The sequence below is a fragment of the Jaculus jaculus genome, chromosome 8 (assembly GCF_020740685.1).
Source record: "Jaculus jaculus isolate mJacJac1 chromosome 8, mJacJac1.mat.Y.cur, whole genome shotgun sequence".
NCBI lineage: Eukaryota > Metazoa > Chordata > Mammalia > Rodentia > Dipodidae > Jaculus > Jaculus jaculus.
This window is the reverse complement of record NC_059109.1, coordinates 113,651,042-113,670,664: the sequence shown is the minus strand read 5'-3', so window position 1 is coordinate 113,670,664 and position 19,623 is coordinate 113,651,042. Positions and strand designations below refer to the sequence as shown.

Below are 19,623 nucleotides of genomic sequence, written 5' to 3'. Positions count from 1 at the left end.
AGGAACCTCCACATTGATTTCCACAATGGCTGGACCAGATTACATTCCCACCACCAGTGTAGAAGGGTTCCTCTTTTTCCGCATCCTCACCAGCAGTTTCGTTCATTTGTTTTCATGATGGTAGCCAATCTGACAGGAATAAGATGGAATCTCAATGTAGTTTTAATCTGCATTTCCCTGATGACTAGGAATGTTGAACATTTTTTTAGATGTTTATATGCCATCTGTGTTTCTTCTTTTGAGAACTCTCCAGTTCCGTAGCCCTTTTTTTTTTTTCTTCAGGTAGGGTCTCACTTTAGCTCAGGCTGACCTGGAATTCTCTATGTAGTCTTAGGGTGGCCTTGAACTCTGCCTCCCAAGTGCTAGGATTAAAGGCGTGCACCATTACACCCGGCAATAGCCCATTTTTTAAATTGGGTTGTTTGATTTCTTATTATTTAATTTTTTGAGTTCTTTGTCTATCCTAGATATTAGTCCTCTGTCAGATGTACAGCTGGCAAAGATTTTCTCCCATTCTGTAGGTTGCCTCTGCTCTGTTCACAGTGTCTTTTGCCATACAAAGGCTTATAATTTCATTTGGTCTCAGTGATTAATCTGTGGTTTTATTCCCTGAGCACTTGAGGTTATATTCAGAAAGTCCTTGCCAAGACCAGTATGTTGAAGGGTTTCCCCTACATTTTCATCTAGCAGTTTCAGAGTTTCAAATCTGATGTTAAGGTCTTTGATCCATTTGGACATAATTCTTGTACATGGGGAGAGAGAAGAAATCTATTTTAATCCTTCTACAGATACATATCCAGTTTTCCCAGCACCATTTGCTGAAGAGGCTGTCTTTTCTCGAATGAGTATTTTTGGCATTTTTGTCAAAGATCAGGTAAGTATAGCTACCCGGAATTACATCTGGGTCCTCTTCTGTTCCATTGATCTACATGTCTGCTTCTGTGCCAGTACCATATTTTTGTTAACTGTGGCTGTGTAGTATAGGTTAAAATAAGGTATTGTGATACTTCCAGCCTTGTTTTTGTTGCTCAAAATTGTTTTAGATAGTCAGTTTTTTTATGTTTCCAAATGAATTTTTGGATTTTTTTTTCTATTTTTGTGAAGAATGTCATTGGGATTTTGATGGTGATTGCATTAAATGTGTAAATTGCTTTTGGTAAAATTGCCATTTTCACAATATTCATTCTTCTGATCCAAAAACAAGGGAAGTCTTTCTATTTCCTAGTGTCTTCTGCAATTTCTCGCTTGAGTGTTTTTTTAAAGTTTTCATTGTAGAGATCCTTCACTTCCTTGGTTAGGTTTATTATTATTATTTTTTTGTATGCAATTGTGAATGGGAGTGATTCTCTGATTTCATCCTTTGTGTGTTTATTGTTAGCATATAGGAAGGCTACTGATTTCTGTGTGTTTATTTTGTATCCTGCTACATGGCTATAGGTGTTTATCAGCTCTAACAGTTTGCTGGTAGAGTCTTTAGGGTCCTTTATGTATAGAATCATGTCATCTGCAAATAATGATAACTTGACCTCTTCCTTTCCAATTTGTATCTCTTTTATATGTGTCCCTTGCCTTATTGCTATAGCTAAGACTTCCAAAACTATATTAAATAAAAGTGGGGACAGTGGACACCCTTGTCTTGTTCCTGATTTTAGTGAAAAAAGTTTCAGGTTTTTCTCCATTTAGTAATATGTTGGCTGTAGGCTTGTCATAGATAGCCTTATTATATTGAGATATGATCCTTCTATTCCCAGTCTCTGTAGGACTTTTACCATAAAGCGATGTTAGATTTTGTCAAACGCTTTTTCTGCATCTAATGAGATGATCATGTGATTTTTGTCCTTCAGTCCATCTATATAATGTGTTACATTTATCGATTTGTATATGTTGAACCATCCCTGCATTTCTGGGATAAAGCCTATTTGGTTGGAATGAATGATCTTTCTGATATATTCTTGTATTCTGTTTGCCAATATTTTGTTGAGAATTTTTGCGTCTATATTCATGAGGGAGATTGGTCTATAATTTTCTTTTTTTGTTCTATCTTTACCTGGTTTTGGAACCAGGATGATGCTGGCTTTGTAGAAAGAGTTTGGTAGGATTCCTTCTTTTTCTATTTTTTTAAATAACAAAACTTCCATGATTATAAACAATGTCCCATTTTAATGCCCTGCCTCCCCCCACTTTCCCCTTTGAAACTCCATTCTCCATCATATTCCCTCCCCCTCTCAATCAGTCTCTCTTCTATTTTGATGTCATGATCTTTTCCTCCTATATGATGGTCTTCTATAGGTAGTGTCAAGCACTGTGAGGTCATGGATATCTAGGCCATTTTGTGTCTGGAGGAGCACTTTGTAAGGAGTCCTACCCTTCCTTTGGCTGTTGCATTCTTTCTGGACCCCGAGCCTTGGAAGGTGTGATAGAGATATTGCAGTGCTGAGTACTCCTGTCACTTCTTCCCAGCACCATGATGCCTTCTCTTCTTCTTTATTTTTTGGAAAAGTTTAAGAAGCATTGGTGTTAGTTCTTTCCTGAAGGTCTGGTAAAATTCACTAGTGAATCCATCTGGGCCTGGACATTTTTAGTTGGCAGATTTTTTTTTTCTTTTCTTTCTTTCTTTCTTTCTTTCTTTCTTTCTTTTTTTTTTTTTTTTTTTTTTCGAGGTAGGGTCTCACTCTAGCCCAGGCTGACCTGGAATTCACTATGGAGTCTCAGGGTGGCCTCGAACTCATGGCGAACCTCCTGCCTCTGCCTCCCGAGTGCTGGGATTAAAGGCGTGTGCCACCACGCCCGGCTTAGTTGGCAGATTTTTGATAACTTCTTGGATGTCCATACTTTTTATAGGTCTACTTAAGTGGTTAATCTCATCTTGATTTAATTTAGGTAAGTCATATAAATCAAGGAAAGTATCCATTTCTTTCATATTTTCAAACTTAGTGAGTATATGTTCTTATAGTATGCCCCCATGGTGTTTTGAATTTCTCTGGTGTCGTGATGGTGCCTTTGTCATCTCTAATTTTATTAATTTGTGTCTCTTCTCTCTTTCTTTTGGCAGATTTGCTAAAGGTTTATCAGTTTTGTTTATCCTTTCAGAGAACACACTCTTTGTTTCATTGATTCTTTGGATTTTTTTTTTTGTTTCTATTTCATTAATTTCTGCCCTAATCTTTATTATTTCTTCCCGTTTTCTGATTTTCGGTTTGCCTTGTTCTTCTTTTTCTAAGGCTTTAAGGTGAAATATTAAGTTGTTTACTTGAGACCTTTCTCATTTCTTTCTTTCTTTTTTTTTTTTCAGGATCAGTAAGCTACATTTACTTACTGGGTACATCATATATACAAAAGAGGTAGGAGAGGGCAGACAGGTACTTGCAAAATTAAATATACACACCAAGCTTATTATTAATTCTAACTAGGAGGGAAGTATAAAAATTTGCACATTATACTTTATAATGAAATTCTGATGCCTGTCTAATGGAAAATAAGCTACATATATATATTCCAATAAAAATGTAAAAAAAATTGTGCTCAACATCATGGAATTTCCATAAAGGATGTTGGTAAAATGCCCATACAGTAGCCACTCTTAAGACATCCATATATTTTCCCCAATGATTGCTTAAGTAGTATGAATACTTGGACTTCACTACTGAGAAATCTATGGTCAGCAATTATTTATGCAGTTCCTCCAAGAAACATCACAGTTTTTTCATTCAGTCCATTTCTCCATTAAAGTCCACCTTATTTCCAGTCTAACTTGCTGCCAAGTTCTCTTCAACACTGTTTATATGTCTTTTGTCTGATCATCTTCTTCAAGTTTTCTAATTTCATTTTTTAGACAATTTATAGTTTCACGACTTGCTTTTAATCTCTCCTTAAGTTCTGCAATTTCAAACCTTGTTTTTTTCTTGGCAGCTTCTAATTTTTCTCTGGTTTTCACTTCAAGTTCTGCAAATTCTGTTTCATGCTTATAGGCTCCTAATGTTAGCTGACGAGATGTTTTTAATAACTGTTGCATCATTGCTGTTGGGTCTTGAAATATCATTTCATCATAGAACTCTGAAACCACTGTCTTTTTCCCCAGCATGGCATTGGTGTCTGATTGGAATAGTTTTAATAAATGATAGAGGGTGACAGGTCTTTCATTAGGGTCAATGAAAAATATTTTGATGATTATTTCAAATTCGCCCCATCCTGTTTCAGTAATTTCATATGGAGGCTTTGCCATAGCTTTCATGTAATTTAAACTGGATTTTCTTCACATATGCTGACATATCCTCATTTCTGTATGGTTTTACATATACCGTCCATTGATGGGTATGACCATCTTCTTCTCTTTTCTTTCCAAAATAGCGAGCAACATTACCATAAACTATTGGTTTAACCATAGTAACTCCCTCAGTCCTCAGGTTTCACAGTCAAGCGCCTTAACCGCTAAGCCATCTCTCCATGTCTGTTGCGATGTAGGTGACTAGAAGAAGTCAGGGCCCAATAAAGTTTTCGCTCTCCCAGAGACTATAGTTAAAGCTGAGCACAAGAAGAAAGGCAAGCCGGGGCCTCTAATTTCTTAATATAGGCACTTAAAGCTATAAATTTCCCTCTTAGGACTGCCTTCATTGTGTCCCAAAGGTTTTGGTATGTTGTGTTCTCATTATCGTTTAGCTTTTTGAATATTTTGATTTCCTTCTTGATTTCTTCATTGACCCTTTCATCATTTAGTAGTGTATTGTTTAGTTTCCATGATTTTGTATATGCTGTATAGCTTTTTATTGCTATTGATTTGTAGTTTGAGCCCATTGTGATCAGATAGAGTGCAAGGAATTATTTCAGTTTTCCTGTATTTGTTAAGATTTGCTTTGTGTCCTAATATATGGTCTGTTTTAGAGAATGTTCCATGTGCTGCTGAAAAGAATGTATATTCTGCAGCATTTGGATGAAATGTCCTGTAGATACCTGTTAGGTCCATTTGTTCTATAATCTCATATAATCCAGATGCCTGTTTATTTTTTTGCCGGGATGACCTGTCAATTGATGAGAGTGGGGTGTTGAAAGTCACCCACCACAACTGTGTTTAGTGTTATCCGTGACCATAGTTCTAATAGCATTTGTTTGATGAAGTTTGGAGCCCCCGTGTTCAATGCATATATGTTTTGGATTGTAATGGCCTCCTGTTGGAGTGTGCCTTTAATCAATATAAAGTGACCTTCCTTATCTTTCCTAACTAATGTTGGACTGAAGTCTACCTTATGAGATATTGGGATAGCAACCCCTGCTTGTTTTCTAGGCTCATTTACTTGAAACACCGTTTCCAACCTTTTACCCTAAGATAATGCACTTCTTTTGTGAAAAGGTGAGTTTCTTGGAGGCAACAAATTGAAGAATCTTTCTGTTTAACCCAGTCTGCAAACCTATGTCTTTTGGTTTTGGGATTGAGGCCGTTGAAATTAAAAAGTTATTATTGAGCGGGGCATGGTGGGCCACTATACCCTTAATGCACTCAGGAGGCAGAGGTAGGAGGATTGCCCAGAGTTTGAGGTCACCCTGAGACTTCAGAGTAAATTCCAGGTCAGCCTGGGCTAGAGTGAGACCCTACCTCGAACCCCCCCCCCAAAAAAAAAAAAACCAGAGTTATTATTGAAAGGTGTGTATTTATTTTTGTCATTTTTCTTGTTTTGTAGTTCTTCTGGTTTTACCTTTGCTCTCTTGTATTAACTAATATTGAGTATGGTTTGTTTCTTCCAGATTCCTTATGTTTTCTTTTCTCTTCAGCATGGAGGATCCTTGTAAGTATTTTCTGTAGAGCTGGTTTTGTCTTCAAATATTCCTTTAGCCTGCTTTTGTTGTAGAATGTCCTTTTTTCTCCATCTCTCTGAATGGATAGCTTTTACAGGATAAAGTAACCTTGGTTGACAGTTGTTATCTTTCAGAATTTGGAATACATCATTCCAAGCCCTTCTGGCTTTGAAAGTTTGTGTTGAGTAATCTGCTGTGATCCTGATGTGCTTGCCTTTGTATGTGACTTGATTTTTCTAACTGCTTTCAAGGTACTTTCTTTGGTTTGTATGTTTGGTACTTTTCTGTTAGTCTGTCTTTCTCTTTGTTGGACTGTATTAGACCAGCCACCTGGTCTTCTAAGTTTAGATATTCTGTCCTCTCCCTCATCCATCCATTCTACTGGTGAGATTTTCTACAGAGTTTTTTTTTTTTCTATTTTATTGACTGTATTCTTCATTATTAGTAATTCTGACTGGCTTTTGTTTATTATTTGCATTTCCTTATCTTGTATTGACCTCCTCATGTCATTAAATTGGTTTCCTGTGTCTTCTTTGATTCCTTTGATTTCCTCTTTGATTCCTTTGATTTCCTCCCTGATTTCTTTGAATATATTTATAATCATTCTTTTGAAGTCTTTCTCAGGCATTTCCTCTAGATCAGTCTCACTGGAGGTCATTTCTGATGCATTAATACTTTTTGGTGGATTTATATTGTCTTGATTTTTTTGTGTTTCTTGTGTTATAAGGTACATATTTTTGCATCTTGGATTAATTTTAATGCTTGGATTTTCTAATTAGCTGCAGTATTATTAGATGTATCAATCAATCTGACGTTATATATATTCAGGGTAGGAGCTTAGGGTGCTAGGTGTGGCTCTTAGGACTCTTAGGGTAACTGCAAAAGTGACCCTAGATGTTGGGTTTGCCTGCTATGAGAGTATTCAAGAAGGCTGAATGGAACAAAATACATGCAGATTCTAAAATTTAACTAAACAATGTACATATTCAGTGAAAAACAGCACAGAGTATTTATGCAAAATAGGTATTATGACTACCAGCTCCTCAAAGTCACAGCCTCTTAGGATGTGTGTTGCCCCACATCCTTAGTCCTATCAAACAGGAGGCTAAGATTTCTGGTCTGTTGAAGGTTCCAGGTCAGTTTGTGACCATGTGAGGCCTTTCCCTGGTGTAATCCCAGTTACCTTCTGGGATAATTTTGTTCTCAATTATGCTGTGCTCCTGCTTGGGTCCCTCTTTGTTGCACTGTGAGTTCAGGTAGGCTGCCTGGGTCGCTGGATCGCTGCTCTGATCACCTGTCAGGTGCTGTGTAGGTGAGCTCTCTTCCCCAGGTCTCTGGTGCTTGCTGGTACTTATGCTGGCGATTGGGGAGGGGAGGCTGTGGATGGTTGATGTTTTCCCACTGGTCCTCGCAATCGTATTCCTCACGAGCTGCTCCTCTGTTCATCCCTGCCATCCTCACTTCACGTTTCTTGAGTTTGTGAGGAGCTCCGGCGTGAGTGGAGAGTCTCCTCACCTGGTTTTTCCTGCGGCTCAGACCGAGCCTTACGGCTGTGGCCACACAGACCTGGTGCTGCCGCTGCGCGCTCTAGTCACTCTGGATCTGTCCTCCTTCTGTGCTGCAGTTGGTAATTTCTTATACACTTCATTTTTTAGTAGAAGAGTACATTTTGCTGTTTGTTTTTTTTTTTTTCTTTTTGCTTTTTCCCCCCTGGCTGCTTTGGTGTGGTTCCTCTGCCGCCATCTTAACTGGAAATCTCGAGTTAGGTTCTTGTATCATGTAGAACAGTGCCTGGGACCTATGAAGTACTCAATAAATATTATCTCTTATTTAGAACAATTATTCATTTCTGATTCACCAGCACTTTGGCATGGAGTATGGGCTCACCAGTGTTAACTAAATTGTTATGTTAATTTTGTTTCCAGGTTAAATCAGAATGGTTGAGAGCTAAGCTGAGATGACTGTAAGGAGCTGTTTAACTTTAGGGCTGCCTTAATTGTCTATTTGAATGGAATCCTCCTATATAATTTCTGTCTTTTTGTAAAAAAAAAATTTTTTTTTTTTTCGAGGTACAGTCTTGCTGTAGCCCAGGCTGACCTGGAATTCAGTGTGTTGTCTCAGGGTGGCCTCAAATTCACTATGATCTTCCTAGTTTTGCCTCCTGAGTGTTGGGATTAAAGGCCCTGCAATTTCTTTTTTCTTGTTTGTGTGTTTGGTTGGTTTTTCAATTTTTTGAGGTAGGGTCTCACTCTAACATCAGGCTGACCTGGAATTGACTTTGTATTCTCAGGGTGGCCTCAAACTCACGGCGCACCTCCTACCTCTGCCTCCTGAGTGCTGGGATTAAAGGAGTGCGCCACTGCGCCCAGCTTGCAATTTCTTTTTAAAAGAACTTTTTTAGCAGAGAATATAACTTGGGTTGATTTTGATATGAACACGTTTTATTTGGCTCACACAGTATTGTGGTGTGTATGTGTGTGTCTCATATGGTGTAGTATGTGATATGTGCACATGTGTATACAGGTGTAGGTGCCCTTTGTGTGCACATGCAGAGGCCAGAGGAGAAAATCAGGTGTCTTCCTTTGGCACCCATCCATATATTCCCATGAGACAGAATCACTCTGTGAACCTGGAACTACTGTTTTTAGTCGTACTAGCTTGCCAGAAAGCCCCAGAGATTCTCTGTTCTCTCAGGAATGGGGTTATGAGGTTTCATTGACACAACCGTTTACATAGGTGTTGGGGAATTAGACTTAAGGCCCTCTTGCTTGTGTGGTAAGTGCTCTTAATCACTGAGCCACATCCCCAATCCATATATATAGTTTTTCATGTCTTAAAAATTTACACAAGGGCTTAGAGGTTAAGGTGCTTTCCTGAGAAGGCTGAGGATCCAGGTTGATTCCCCAGTACCCACATAAGCCAGATGCACAAGGTGGCACGTGTGTCTGGAGTTGGTTTGCAGTGGCTAGAGACCCCGGTGCACCCATTCTCTCTATCTGCCACTTCCTCTCTCTCTTCTCCTCCCTCTCTCAAATAATTTTTTTTTAAATTTATACAAGCCAGACGTGGTGATGCATGCCTTTAATCCCAGTACTCTGAAGGCTATGATAGGAGGGTTGCTGTGAGTTCAAGGCCAGCCTGAGAGTGAGATCCAGGTCAGCCTGGCTAGACTGAGACCCTACCTCAGAAAGAAAGAAAAAAAGAAATTACACAAACCATGTTGGAGAGATGCCTCAGTGGCGAAGTGTGCTTTCTGCATAAGGATGGCCTCAAGGGAACCTGAGACTGGCCAAGTTCAGATCTCCAGAACCCACATAAGCAGCTGGGTGTGGCCATACACATTTGGAACCCTAGTCCTGTGGAGAGTGGAGACTAGAGAATCATTACCAGGGCTGAGTAACAGCAAGTTCTGGAATCAGTAAAAGACTTGATCACAAAGAAAGAACAAATTTTCTGCTCTAGCCCAGCCCCATCAATGAGCACATAGAATGCCATATAAGCACATACACATGTGTATACTACAGTTCAAGGAGCTCCTGCTGTGTGGGGAGCTAGAGGAGATAGAGAACCCATGCAGAGACTAAGGGCCCAGGCCCAGCTGAGGGAAAAACTCACCCACAGCTAGAAGTTCCCAAGTGATCAGAGAGTGAGAGACTGCCCTCCCCTTGCAAAAGTATTTATAACCTTAGGGTGGTGGGCTGTCTTTTGGCCCAGGTGAATCAAACCAGGGTCCTTTGGCTTTGCAGGCAAACGCCTTATCCGCTAAGCCATCCCTCCAGCCCATAAAATTTTCTTTAAAAAAAAAAGGAAAGGGGCTGGAGACATGGTTTGATTCTCCAAGACCCACGTAAGCCAGATGCACAAGGGGGCGCACGTATCTGGAGTTCCGTTTGCCGTGCCTGGAGGCCCTGGCACGCCCATTCTCTCTCTCTCTCTCTCTGACTCTCTCAAAAAATAAAAAATAAAAATATCATTTAAAAAAAATGAAATTTTTATTTATTTATTTGAGAGAGGGTCAGAGAGAGAGAGAGACAGAGGCAGACAGAGAGAGAATGGGCACACCAGGGTCTCCAACCACTGCAAACGAACTCCAGATGCATGTGCCCCTTGTGCATGTGGCTTATGTGGGTACTGGGTAATTGAACCACGATTCTTAGGCTTTGCAGGAAAAGGCCTCAACTGCTAAGCCATCTCTCCAGCCCATTTTTATTTTTTCGAGGTACGGTCTTATTCTAGCACAGGCTGACCTGGAATTTACTATGTAGTCTCAGGGCGTCCTCAAACTCATGGTGTGCACCTACCTCTGCTTCCCAAGTGCTGGGATTAAAGGCATGTGCCATCATGCCCAGCCTTTCCTGCCCTTTTTAACAGGGGTCCAGTTACCCTAGCTCTACCTACCCCCTCTCATGAGAAGACACTCTTAACTGCCGTTAGAGGACAAGGGACAAAGATGTCAGAGTAACTATTTCCTGCTGAATGAGGCATGAGGTTGTGGCAGCTAGAGAGTTTCTACCAGAGAGGGGAACTACTCTAAAGGATTCCAAAAGTATACTGATGGAGTGCAGGAAGACAGTTTTGAAACAGAATGTTGGGGAGAAAGAATACAATTAAGGAGTTAATGAGAAGTGAGCACATAGCAAACTGGTTGCCTTCAGGGTTATCATTCTTGTGGGCTTGTAGGCCTTGGGAAGCATTCAAGGAAACCCAGGTAGATGGAGTTGGCTTGCCTTGGGACCATCTGAGCATGAGGTGGCTGAGATTTTCTTCTAGAACTGTTCATCAAATGGCACAGTAGTGTCTGACATGGCCTGAATCTGTTTCCATATGGTTTGTAAAACAGATATTAGCAGAGTTATCAGAAACATACCCAACATTTAACCTTGATAATAGCCTTCCAGAGTGTACCTTTTTAATTAATCCTGAGGTAACCAAGGCCAAAGGTTGGGACCATAGAGCCATTGTGCCATTGAAGGCTGTACAAATACATTTTTGTTCTCAGGACTTATTTAAGGATGTCCTGGTACCAGTTAAAAGAGATTCACTATTGTTTCCAGTATAAAGAAGTCTTCTGAATTAAATGACCTTTGGTCAGAGTCATATATATATATACCTCCTAGATTTGAAAATAACCCTTTTGACATGTATGGTTGTTTTTCATTATTATAGAATTAGAACTATTAGAGTTGGGGACAACATGTCTTGAGGCTTTGCTTGTTTTCCCTCTTGGGAAGCTCTTGTATCATTTAATAGGTCATTCATATATTTGAGTTATCCCTTTATCTTTGGTTATACATTTTTCTCTGAGTGTTTAAGACCAAGCAGATAGCCAAAAGTTAATCAAGGATTAATTTTGGAGGTCACTAATGACTTTCCAAAGGAGACTTTAGGGACCCAGGAGGAGCCCTATAGCTTACTGGTGTTTTCTGTCTGTTAGGATGAGTCAGGGCCATGTTGGCCCAGCAGTTTTCCCTTCTTTGGAAAGCCAGGAGGACTGATTGCTCCTCAGTTGTGACTCTCCTATTTCAGACTGTACACTGATTTTTTCTTTGGGTCTCCATATCCTCCCTGATCAGAAAGACAGGTGACATACCAGGGGCCAGTGTAGAAGTGTCCCATCATCTCCAGTGGCCTTATGACCTGGGAGCACAGGCCAAAATAATTGGCCTTTTTGCTCCAGTGATTCCATTTGGCTTTGGATGAAGCCTGGTTTTTGTTTGTTTGCCCCCCCCCCCTTTTTTAATAAGAGAGCAAATGAGAATTGGCATGCTGGGGCCTCCAGCTACTGCAGTGGAACTCCAGATGGGTGCACCACCTTTTGCTCATTCATGACCTGGCACATGCATCACCTTGTGTACCTGGCTTACATGGGATCTGGAGAGTTGAACATGAGTCCTTAGGCTTTTCAGGCAAGCGCCTTAACCGCTAAGTCATCTCTCCAGCCCTTAAATCCCTTTTTACAGACTAGCAATAGATATATCTAACAATAATTGAGTCCAAGCAGTCTTAGTTACAAAGTCAGTACTCCTAATTTGTACCTTGTATGCTAACAGATCGTGGAGATCTGAAGATATTGTACTCCCCCCTCTTGATTGCTGGGATAGCTGGCTTGTGTTTATTTTTTAAAAAATATTTTCCCTACCTCAAAGAAAATTTAAAAAGCCAGTTGTAGCAATATGCCTTTAATCCTAGCACTTGGGAGGCAGAGGTAGTATGATTGCCGAGTTCAAGGCCACTCTGAGACTACATTGTGACTTCCAGGACAGCCTGGGCTAGAGTAAAACCCTACCTCGAAAAACCAAAAAAAAATTTTTTTTTTAAATTTATTAGTGAGGCAACGAGAGTAAAAGCACGCCAGAGCCTCTTGCCACTACAAATGAACTCCAAAAAGCATATGCCACTTTGTGCACTTGGCTTTATGTAGGTACTAGGGAATCAAACCCAGGCATTCAGGCTTTGCAAGCAAAGCCTTTAACCACTGAACCATCTTTCCAGCCCCTATTTTGTTTTGTTTTGAGGCAGGTTCTCTGTATCCCAGGCTGCCCTCAAACTTAAGAATCTCCTTGGCTGTTCTCCAAAGAGATATATATGCCACCACACCTGGTTCATGGAAGGTTATGACAACTCTTTTGTTGTTATAAACTGAAAATTTTTGGCTTGTCTGACTATAGCTGGAATCCGTCAAAAGTTTTTAGCCATAGCTGGGCATGGTGGTGCATGCCTTTAATCTCAGCACTTGGTAGGCAGAGATAGGAGGGATCACTGTGAGTTCAAGACCAGCCTGAGAGTAAATAGTAAATTACAGGTCTGTCTGGGCTAGAGCAAAACCTTACCTCAAAATAAAAACAGTTTTTAGCCATATAGTGAGATAATGAAAATTGTTTATTAGGCAAGAAAACCTTACAAACTACAGAACCAGCATGGGGAGAAGGGGAGATGGAACTGGATTACCTTCCCATTCCTTGCTGACTAGATTGGATGCTGTTTGAGGGAGGGCCACGGGCTGTCTCTGCTTCTTTCTTTTGCCTCCTTTTGATTCTAATGTCTACTTGTGTTGTTATATTTACTTGCCTTTTTTTTTTTTTTTTTTTTTTTGAAGTAGAGTCTAGCTTTAGTGCAGGATAACTTGAAATTCACTATGTAGTCTCAGGGCAGCCTCGAGCCTCCAGCCTCTTCCTCCCGAGTGCTGGATTAAAGGCATGTACCACCATGCCTGGCTTTATTTGCTTTTTATTTACTTAATCGTTTTTATTATTATTAATTTATTTGAGAGTGAGAGAGAGTGGCAGATAGAATGGGTATGCCAGGGCCTCTAGCCTCTGCATATGAACTCCAAACATATGTGCCATCCCGTATATCTGGTTTACATGGGTACTGAGGAATCAAACCTGGGTCCTTAGGATTTGCCGGCAAGCATTTAACTACTAAGTCATCTCTGTAGCCCATTTTAATTTAATTATTATTATTATCTTTTTACTTAGTAGGTTTTTTTTAAGGGTTGTCTTTGCCAGGCTTGGTGGTGCACACCTTTAATCCTAGTACTTTGGAGGCAGAGGTAGGAGGACTGCTGTGAGTTCAAGACCAGCCTGAGTCTACATAGTGAATTCCAGGTCAGCCTGAGAGAGCTACCTTGAAAAAAACTTTAAAAAATCGATCTTTTTTTTTTTTAAATCAATTATTTATTTATTTATTTATGTGAGAGCGAGAGAGAGAGAAAAAGAGAGAGAGAGAGAGAGAGAGAGAGAGAGAGAGTATGGGCGTGCCAGGGCTTCCAGCCACTGCAAACGAACTCCAGATGCATGCGCCCCCTTGTGCGTCTGGCTAACGTGGGTCCTGGGGAATCAAGCCTCGATCCGGGGTCCTTAGGCTTCACAGGCAAGCGCTTAACCACTAACCCATCTCTCCAGCCCCGATCTTTTTTTTTTTTAACCATCTTCCCCCCCCCCTTTTTTTAAATATTTTTTTGTTCACTTTTTACTTATTTATTTGAGAGCGACAGACACAGAGAGAAAGACAGAGGGAGAGGGAGAGAATGGGCGTGCCAGGGCTTCCAGCCCCTGCAAACAAACTCCAGACACGTGCGCCCCCTTGTGCATCTGGCTAATGTGGGACCTGGGGAACCGAGCCTTGAACCGGGGTCCTTAGGCTTCACAGGCAAGCGCTTAATTGCTAAGCCATCTCTCCAGCCCTTTTTTCCCCCTTTTTGAGGTAGGGTCTTGCTCTAGTCCAGGCCGACCTGGAATTTACTATGCAGTCTCGGGGTGGCCTCGAACTCTTAGTGATCCTCCTACCTCTGCCTCCCAAGTGCTGGGATTAAAGACATGCACCCCACACCCAGCCATCATCTGGGTTTTTTTTTATTAAGTATTTTATTTATTTATTTGAGAAAGAGAGCACATAGAGTGAGAGTGGGTGTGCCAGGGCCTCCAGCCACTGCAAATAAGCTCCAGATGCATGTGCCATCTTGGGCATCTGCCTTATATGGGTACTGGAGAATTGAACCTGGGTACTTAGGCTTTGCAAGCAAGCGCCTTAACTGCTAAGCCATCTCTCCAGCCTCAAAAGTTGATCTTTTTATACTTTCCCTTATTGCTTCAGAGCTCAGTAAACATTTCCTTAGGAGCTCAATGTGTGGTGTGTGTGTGTGTGTGTGTTTATATTCATAAAGAGAATATGAAGGTGTTGATGGAAGGAATAATAGCAGCCCTGTAGTCTGATGATATACTCTATTGTATACACAAACAATATAAAGCAAAAGACCAAAACCACATCTTTAACTCGTGGAAAATTGCCTATTCTGTATCAGTTGGACTGGTCAGTTAATAATACTGATGGACCCCAAATTCAGGGTGTTCATACTCGAATAAGCAGGCGTTTAGGGCTGTATGCGTCATCTCATCAAAACCCCCCCCAGCCAACACACAGTGAGGTAACCCATACTGGTACTGAAGCTGTTGAGTATTATTTAAAAAAAATTATTTTATTTTTATTTATTTATGAGAGAGAGGGAAAGAGGCAGAGAGAGAGAATGGTCGTGCCGGGGCCTCCAGCTACTGTAAACAAGCTCCAGATGTGTGCACCATTTTTTGCATCTGGCTAACGTGGATCCTGGGGAATCAAACCTGGGTCCTTTGACTTTGCAGGCAATTGCCTTAACCGCTAAGCCCAGCTAAGACTAAGGACCCCAGTTCAAGGCTTGATTCCCCAGGACCCACATTAGCCAGATGCACAAGGGGCCGCACGCGTCTGGAGCTCATTTACAGTAGCTGGAGGCCCTGGCGTACCCATTCTCTCTCTTTTTCTGCCTCTTTTTCTATGTGTCTGTCACTCTCAAATAAATAAACAAACAAACAAAAAAATTAAAAGAATAACAAGCAGTGGTCTTACAGTTGCAAATTTGTGATTCATTCCTGCTTGGAATTTTCCTGAGAAAAATTATTCATTAGATTACATCCCTTTCCATAATTTTATGTGATCTATGAAAAGAAGTTAAACAGTCGGGAAATTCAAAAGCACCATTGGTAACCACCAAATACCAGTAAAGCTGGGAAAGTTTTGAATAAACCAGCATATTAATAGACTTAATAAGAGAAAAGAAAGGCTAGGCATCTTGACATATGTCTATAATCTTAGCACTTAGAGGGCTGAGGCAGGAGGATTTTGATTTCAAGCCCAGCCTGGGCTACATAGTGAGACCTTCTTAGGAAAAAAAAGTCAGCCAGGCATGGTGGCACATGCCTTTCATCCCAGCACTTGAGAGGCAGAGGTTGAAGGAGTCCTGTGAGTTCAAGACCAGCCTGAGTCCACATAGTCAATTCTAAGTAAACCTGGGTTAGAGCTAGATCCTGCCTTGAAACTCCTCCCTCCCCAAAAAATAAAGTCAAATAGTTTCTAAATAATGAATTTGTTAAATAAGCATCATTTCCTATTGTGGATATTAGTCAAGCAGAATGTGCATACATACTGATGTAATGATAAGTTTGAATCTAGGAATATTTCCTAAAGAATATGAGTTTTTGGGGCTGTGTGTGTTGCTCAGTAGTAGAGTGCTTTCCTAGTATGCTCAAGGCCCTGAGTTAGAGTCCCAGCACCACAGGAAAACAGATCAGAATAACTATGGGAAAGTGCAGCTTTGATAGTGTATTTTTGAATGCTTACTGTATGTTGATAGACATATATAGTTAATGAGTATATTTGGGCTTCAATATCTATGGGGGATTAATTTCAGATACTCTTGGGTATCAGAATTCATGAATGTTAACTTTCTCTATATCTAAAGTAGTTTAGTATTTGCATATAACCTATACATAAACTCCTATAAACTCTAAATCTTATCTAGACTGCATCATAGAGAACACAATGTAAATACTACTAGAAAATAATTATTACATTGTATTATTTAAGGAATAATGACCAAAAAAAGTACATGTTAGTACATACTAGTCCCTAGCATTTTTTTTTTTTTTTTTTTGAGGTAGGGTCTAGCTTTAGCCCTGGCTGATGTGGAATTCACTATGTAGTCTCTCAAGGTAGCCTTGAACTCATGGCAGTCCTCCTACCTCTGCCTTCTGAGTGCTGGGATTAAAGACATGCACCACCATGTCCAGTTCTTTTTGTTTTGTTTTGTTTTGTTTTTCTAGGCAGGTTTTCACTTTAGTCCAGGCTCACCAGGAATTTACTATGTAGTCTCAGTATGGCCTTCAACTCACAGCAGTTGTCCTACCTCTGCCTCCCAAGTGCTAGGGTTAAAGGCTTGCACCACCATGCCCAGTTCAGTCTTTATTTTATTTTATTTTATTTTATTTTATTTTATTTTATTTTATTTTATTTTATTTTATTTATTTATTTATGAGAGAGAAAGAGAGAGCACGTGCGTGTGCGTGCCAGGACCTCTAGCCACTGCAAATGAACTTCAGATGCATGCACTATCATGTACATCTGGTTTACATGGGTTCTGGGAAATCCTAGGTTCTTAGGCTTCACAGGCAAGCATCTTAATCACTAAGCCTTTTCTCCAGCCCTAGTATATATTTTTAATTTTTTTTGTTTATTTATTTGAGAGCAACAGAAAAAGAGGCAGATAGAGAGAATGGGCATGCCAGGGCCTCCATCCACTGCAAAGGAACTCCAAGATACATATGCCCCCTTGTGCATTTGGCTTACGTGGGCCCCAGGGAATTGAGCCTTGAACTGGGATCCTTAGGCTTCATAGGCAAGCACTTAACTGCTAAGCCATCTCTCCAGCCCTGCCCTAATATTTTTTATGCAGTACCCTCAGGTACAGAGTACCAAGCATAATTTCTGCCTTCCAGAAAATAATTCATCTAGAAAGATGAACATAAAAAGGGGGAAGGGAGTATATTTTAAACTACTTTTTAGATTTTAATTTATTTTTATTTATTTATTTGAGAGAGAGAAGAGAAAATAGGCACACCAGGGTGTTCAGCTGCTACATACTCCAGACTCATGGTGCCCCCTTGTGCATCTGGCTTACCTGAGTCCTGGGGAATTGAACCTGGGTCCTTTGGGTTTGCAGGCAAGTGCCTTAACTGCTGAGCCATCTCTCTAGCCCTACTTTATTTTATTTTACAACTTTATGTTAATTTTAAATTTATTGTTTGTTTTCGAGGCAGGGTCTTCCTCTAATTCTTGCTGACCTGGAATTCACTGTGTAGTCTCAGGCTGAATTATTTATTATTTATTATTTATTATGCTATTTATTTATTTTGGTTTTCCTAGGTGAGGTCTCACTCTAGTCCAAGCTGACCTGGAATTCACTATGTAGTCTCAGGGTGGCCTCGAACTCAACGATCCTCCTACCTCTGCCTCCCGAGTGCTGGGATTAAAAGGCATGTGCTACCACGTCCGGCTACAGGCTGAATTTTTTTAAAAATATATTTTATTTATTTATTTATTTGAGAGAGAAAGAGAATGGGCACACCAAGTCCTTACCACTGCAAACAGACTCCAGATGCATGTGCCCCCTTGTGCATCTGGCTTATGTGGGTCCTAGGGAATTGAACTGGGGTACTTGAGCTTTGCAGGCAAATGCTTTAACTGCTAAGGCATGTCTCCAGCCCCTCAGGCTGAAATTTAAAAAAATTATTTATTAGAGAGAAAGAAAGAAAGAAACATAGAATGGGTGCTTCAGGGCCTCTGTCTATTCTGAACAAACTCCAGACATATGCGACACCTTGTTCATCTGGCTTACGTGGGTACTAGGAAACTGAACCCAGGTTCTTAGGCTTTGCAGCTAAGTGTCTAAACCTCTAAGCCATCTCCAGCCCAAGGGAGTGTATTTTAAATGAGATAGTAAACTGCATATGGTAGTGCATGCCTATAATCCCAGCACTTGGGAACCTGAGGCAGGAGAATCATCACAAATTTTAGGGTAGCCTAGGCTATGTAGTAAGTTCCAGACCAGCCTAGGCTCCATAGCAAGACCCTATCTCAATACACACACACATACCCCACACACCCCTACCTCTGTCAGTAAATGCAGTGGGTATTCAGAAAAAGATCACTTCTGCTTGGAAGGCTACGAGAAAAGCTTCATGGTAAAGGTGGTAATACTAGTTTCTTGGGCTTCAGTGACTACAAACTGGGTGACTTAAGTTTATTCTCCTGCAGTTCTGAAGGCTGAACTCTGAATTGAGGTTGCTCAGACTTTGGGCAGAATGCTTCCATCTTCCTGCCTCAGCCTTGTGAATGCTGGGGTTAAAGGCTTCTGTCACCCTGCTCAGCTCCCATCAGTTCTCTGTGCTCCTTGCTTGCTACAGCATCACTCCAGTCTCTTCTGTTGTCACCTGAAGCTCTCCCTGGGTTTTTGTCTCTAGGTCCAAATTCCCTTTCTTTTTAAAAATCTTTTGTTTATTTTTATTTATTTACTTGAGAGAGGGGGGGAGAGAATGGGCGCACCAGGGCTTCCAGCCACTGCAAACGAACTCCAGACATGTGCACCCCCTTGTGCATCTGGCTAACATAGGTCCTGGGGAATCTAGCCTCGAACCAGGGTCCTTAGGCTTCACAGGCAAGCGCTTAACCACTAAGCCATCTCTCCAGCCCAAATTCCCTTTTTATAAGGATAAGAGCCATTGAATTAAGAGCTCACCTTCCTCCAATAATCACCTCATTTTAACTAATTACCTATTTTGAATCAGTTTATATTCTGAGGTTCTGAGAATTATGGATTAAACATACCTTTTGGGAAACATGATTCAGTTTATAACAGGTGGCATAAAATGATCCAGAGACATATTTAAATTTACTAAATAAATAAAAGTAAAGTTGCAACAAGTAGGATTAAGGAGGGATGAACTAGGCAGATGATAGCCATTAGAAAGAATAAAGAGTATTTAGGCAGAGAAGTAGTGAGAAGTCCGGTTGCTGGTATGTTGCAGACTTTTGGAAAGATGAAAGCAGAGTAGTTTGTTGGGGCCATGGATGCCACATCTAAGATATTCACATGTTGGTGAATGAAAGGTGTTTGTGGGCAGGATGTCACTGTGCAGAATTTTGAGGTGGTAGATGACAGGCTCAAACTTTGGTAAACTAGTTCAAGCTTTAGAGACATTTTATGATCAGATGATCATGAATAAGTACCACCCTAAAGAAAAACAAGAAGGTTCCTGATTTAATATATCCATCCTGAGCCAGGCATGGTGGTGCACACCTTTAATCCCAGCACTTGAGAGGCAGAGGTAGGAGGATTGCTATAAGTTCGAGACCACCTTGAGACTACATATTGAATTCCAGGTCAGCCTGAGCTAGAGTGAGACCCTACCTCGAAAAACCAAAATATATATCCATTCTTATTTGCTTATACCAATAACTTTTCAT

General features: G+C 40.6%; 1 protein-coding gene and 1 pseudogene across 7 annotated transcripts in view; one reads left to right on the top strand and one right to left on the bottom strand.

Moving 5' to 3' along the window:
* The window catches only part of Ncoa6 (nuclear receptor coactivator 6), a 139,378-nt gene that overhangs the window by 11,510 nt on the left and 108,245 nt on the right, over positions 1–19,623 (top strand). The window lies entirely within an intron of this gene.
* Positions 3,606–7,242, bottom strand: LOC123462890 (annotated as a pseudogene).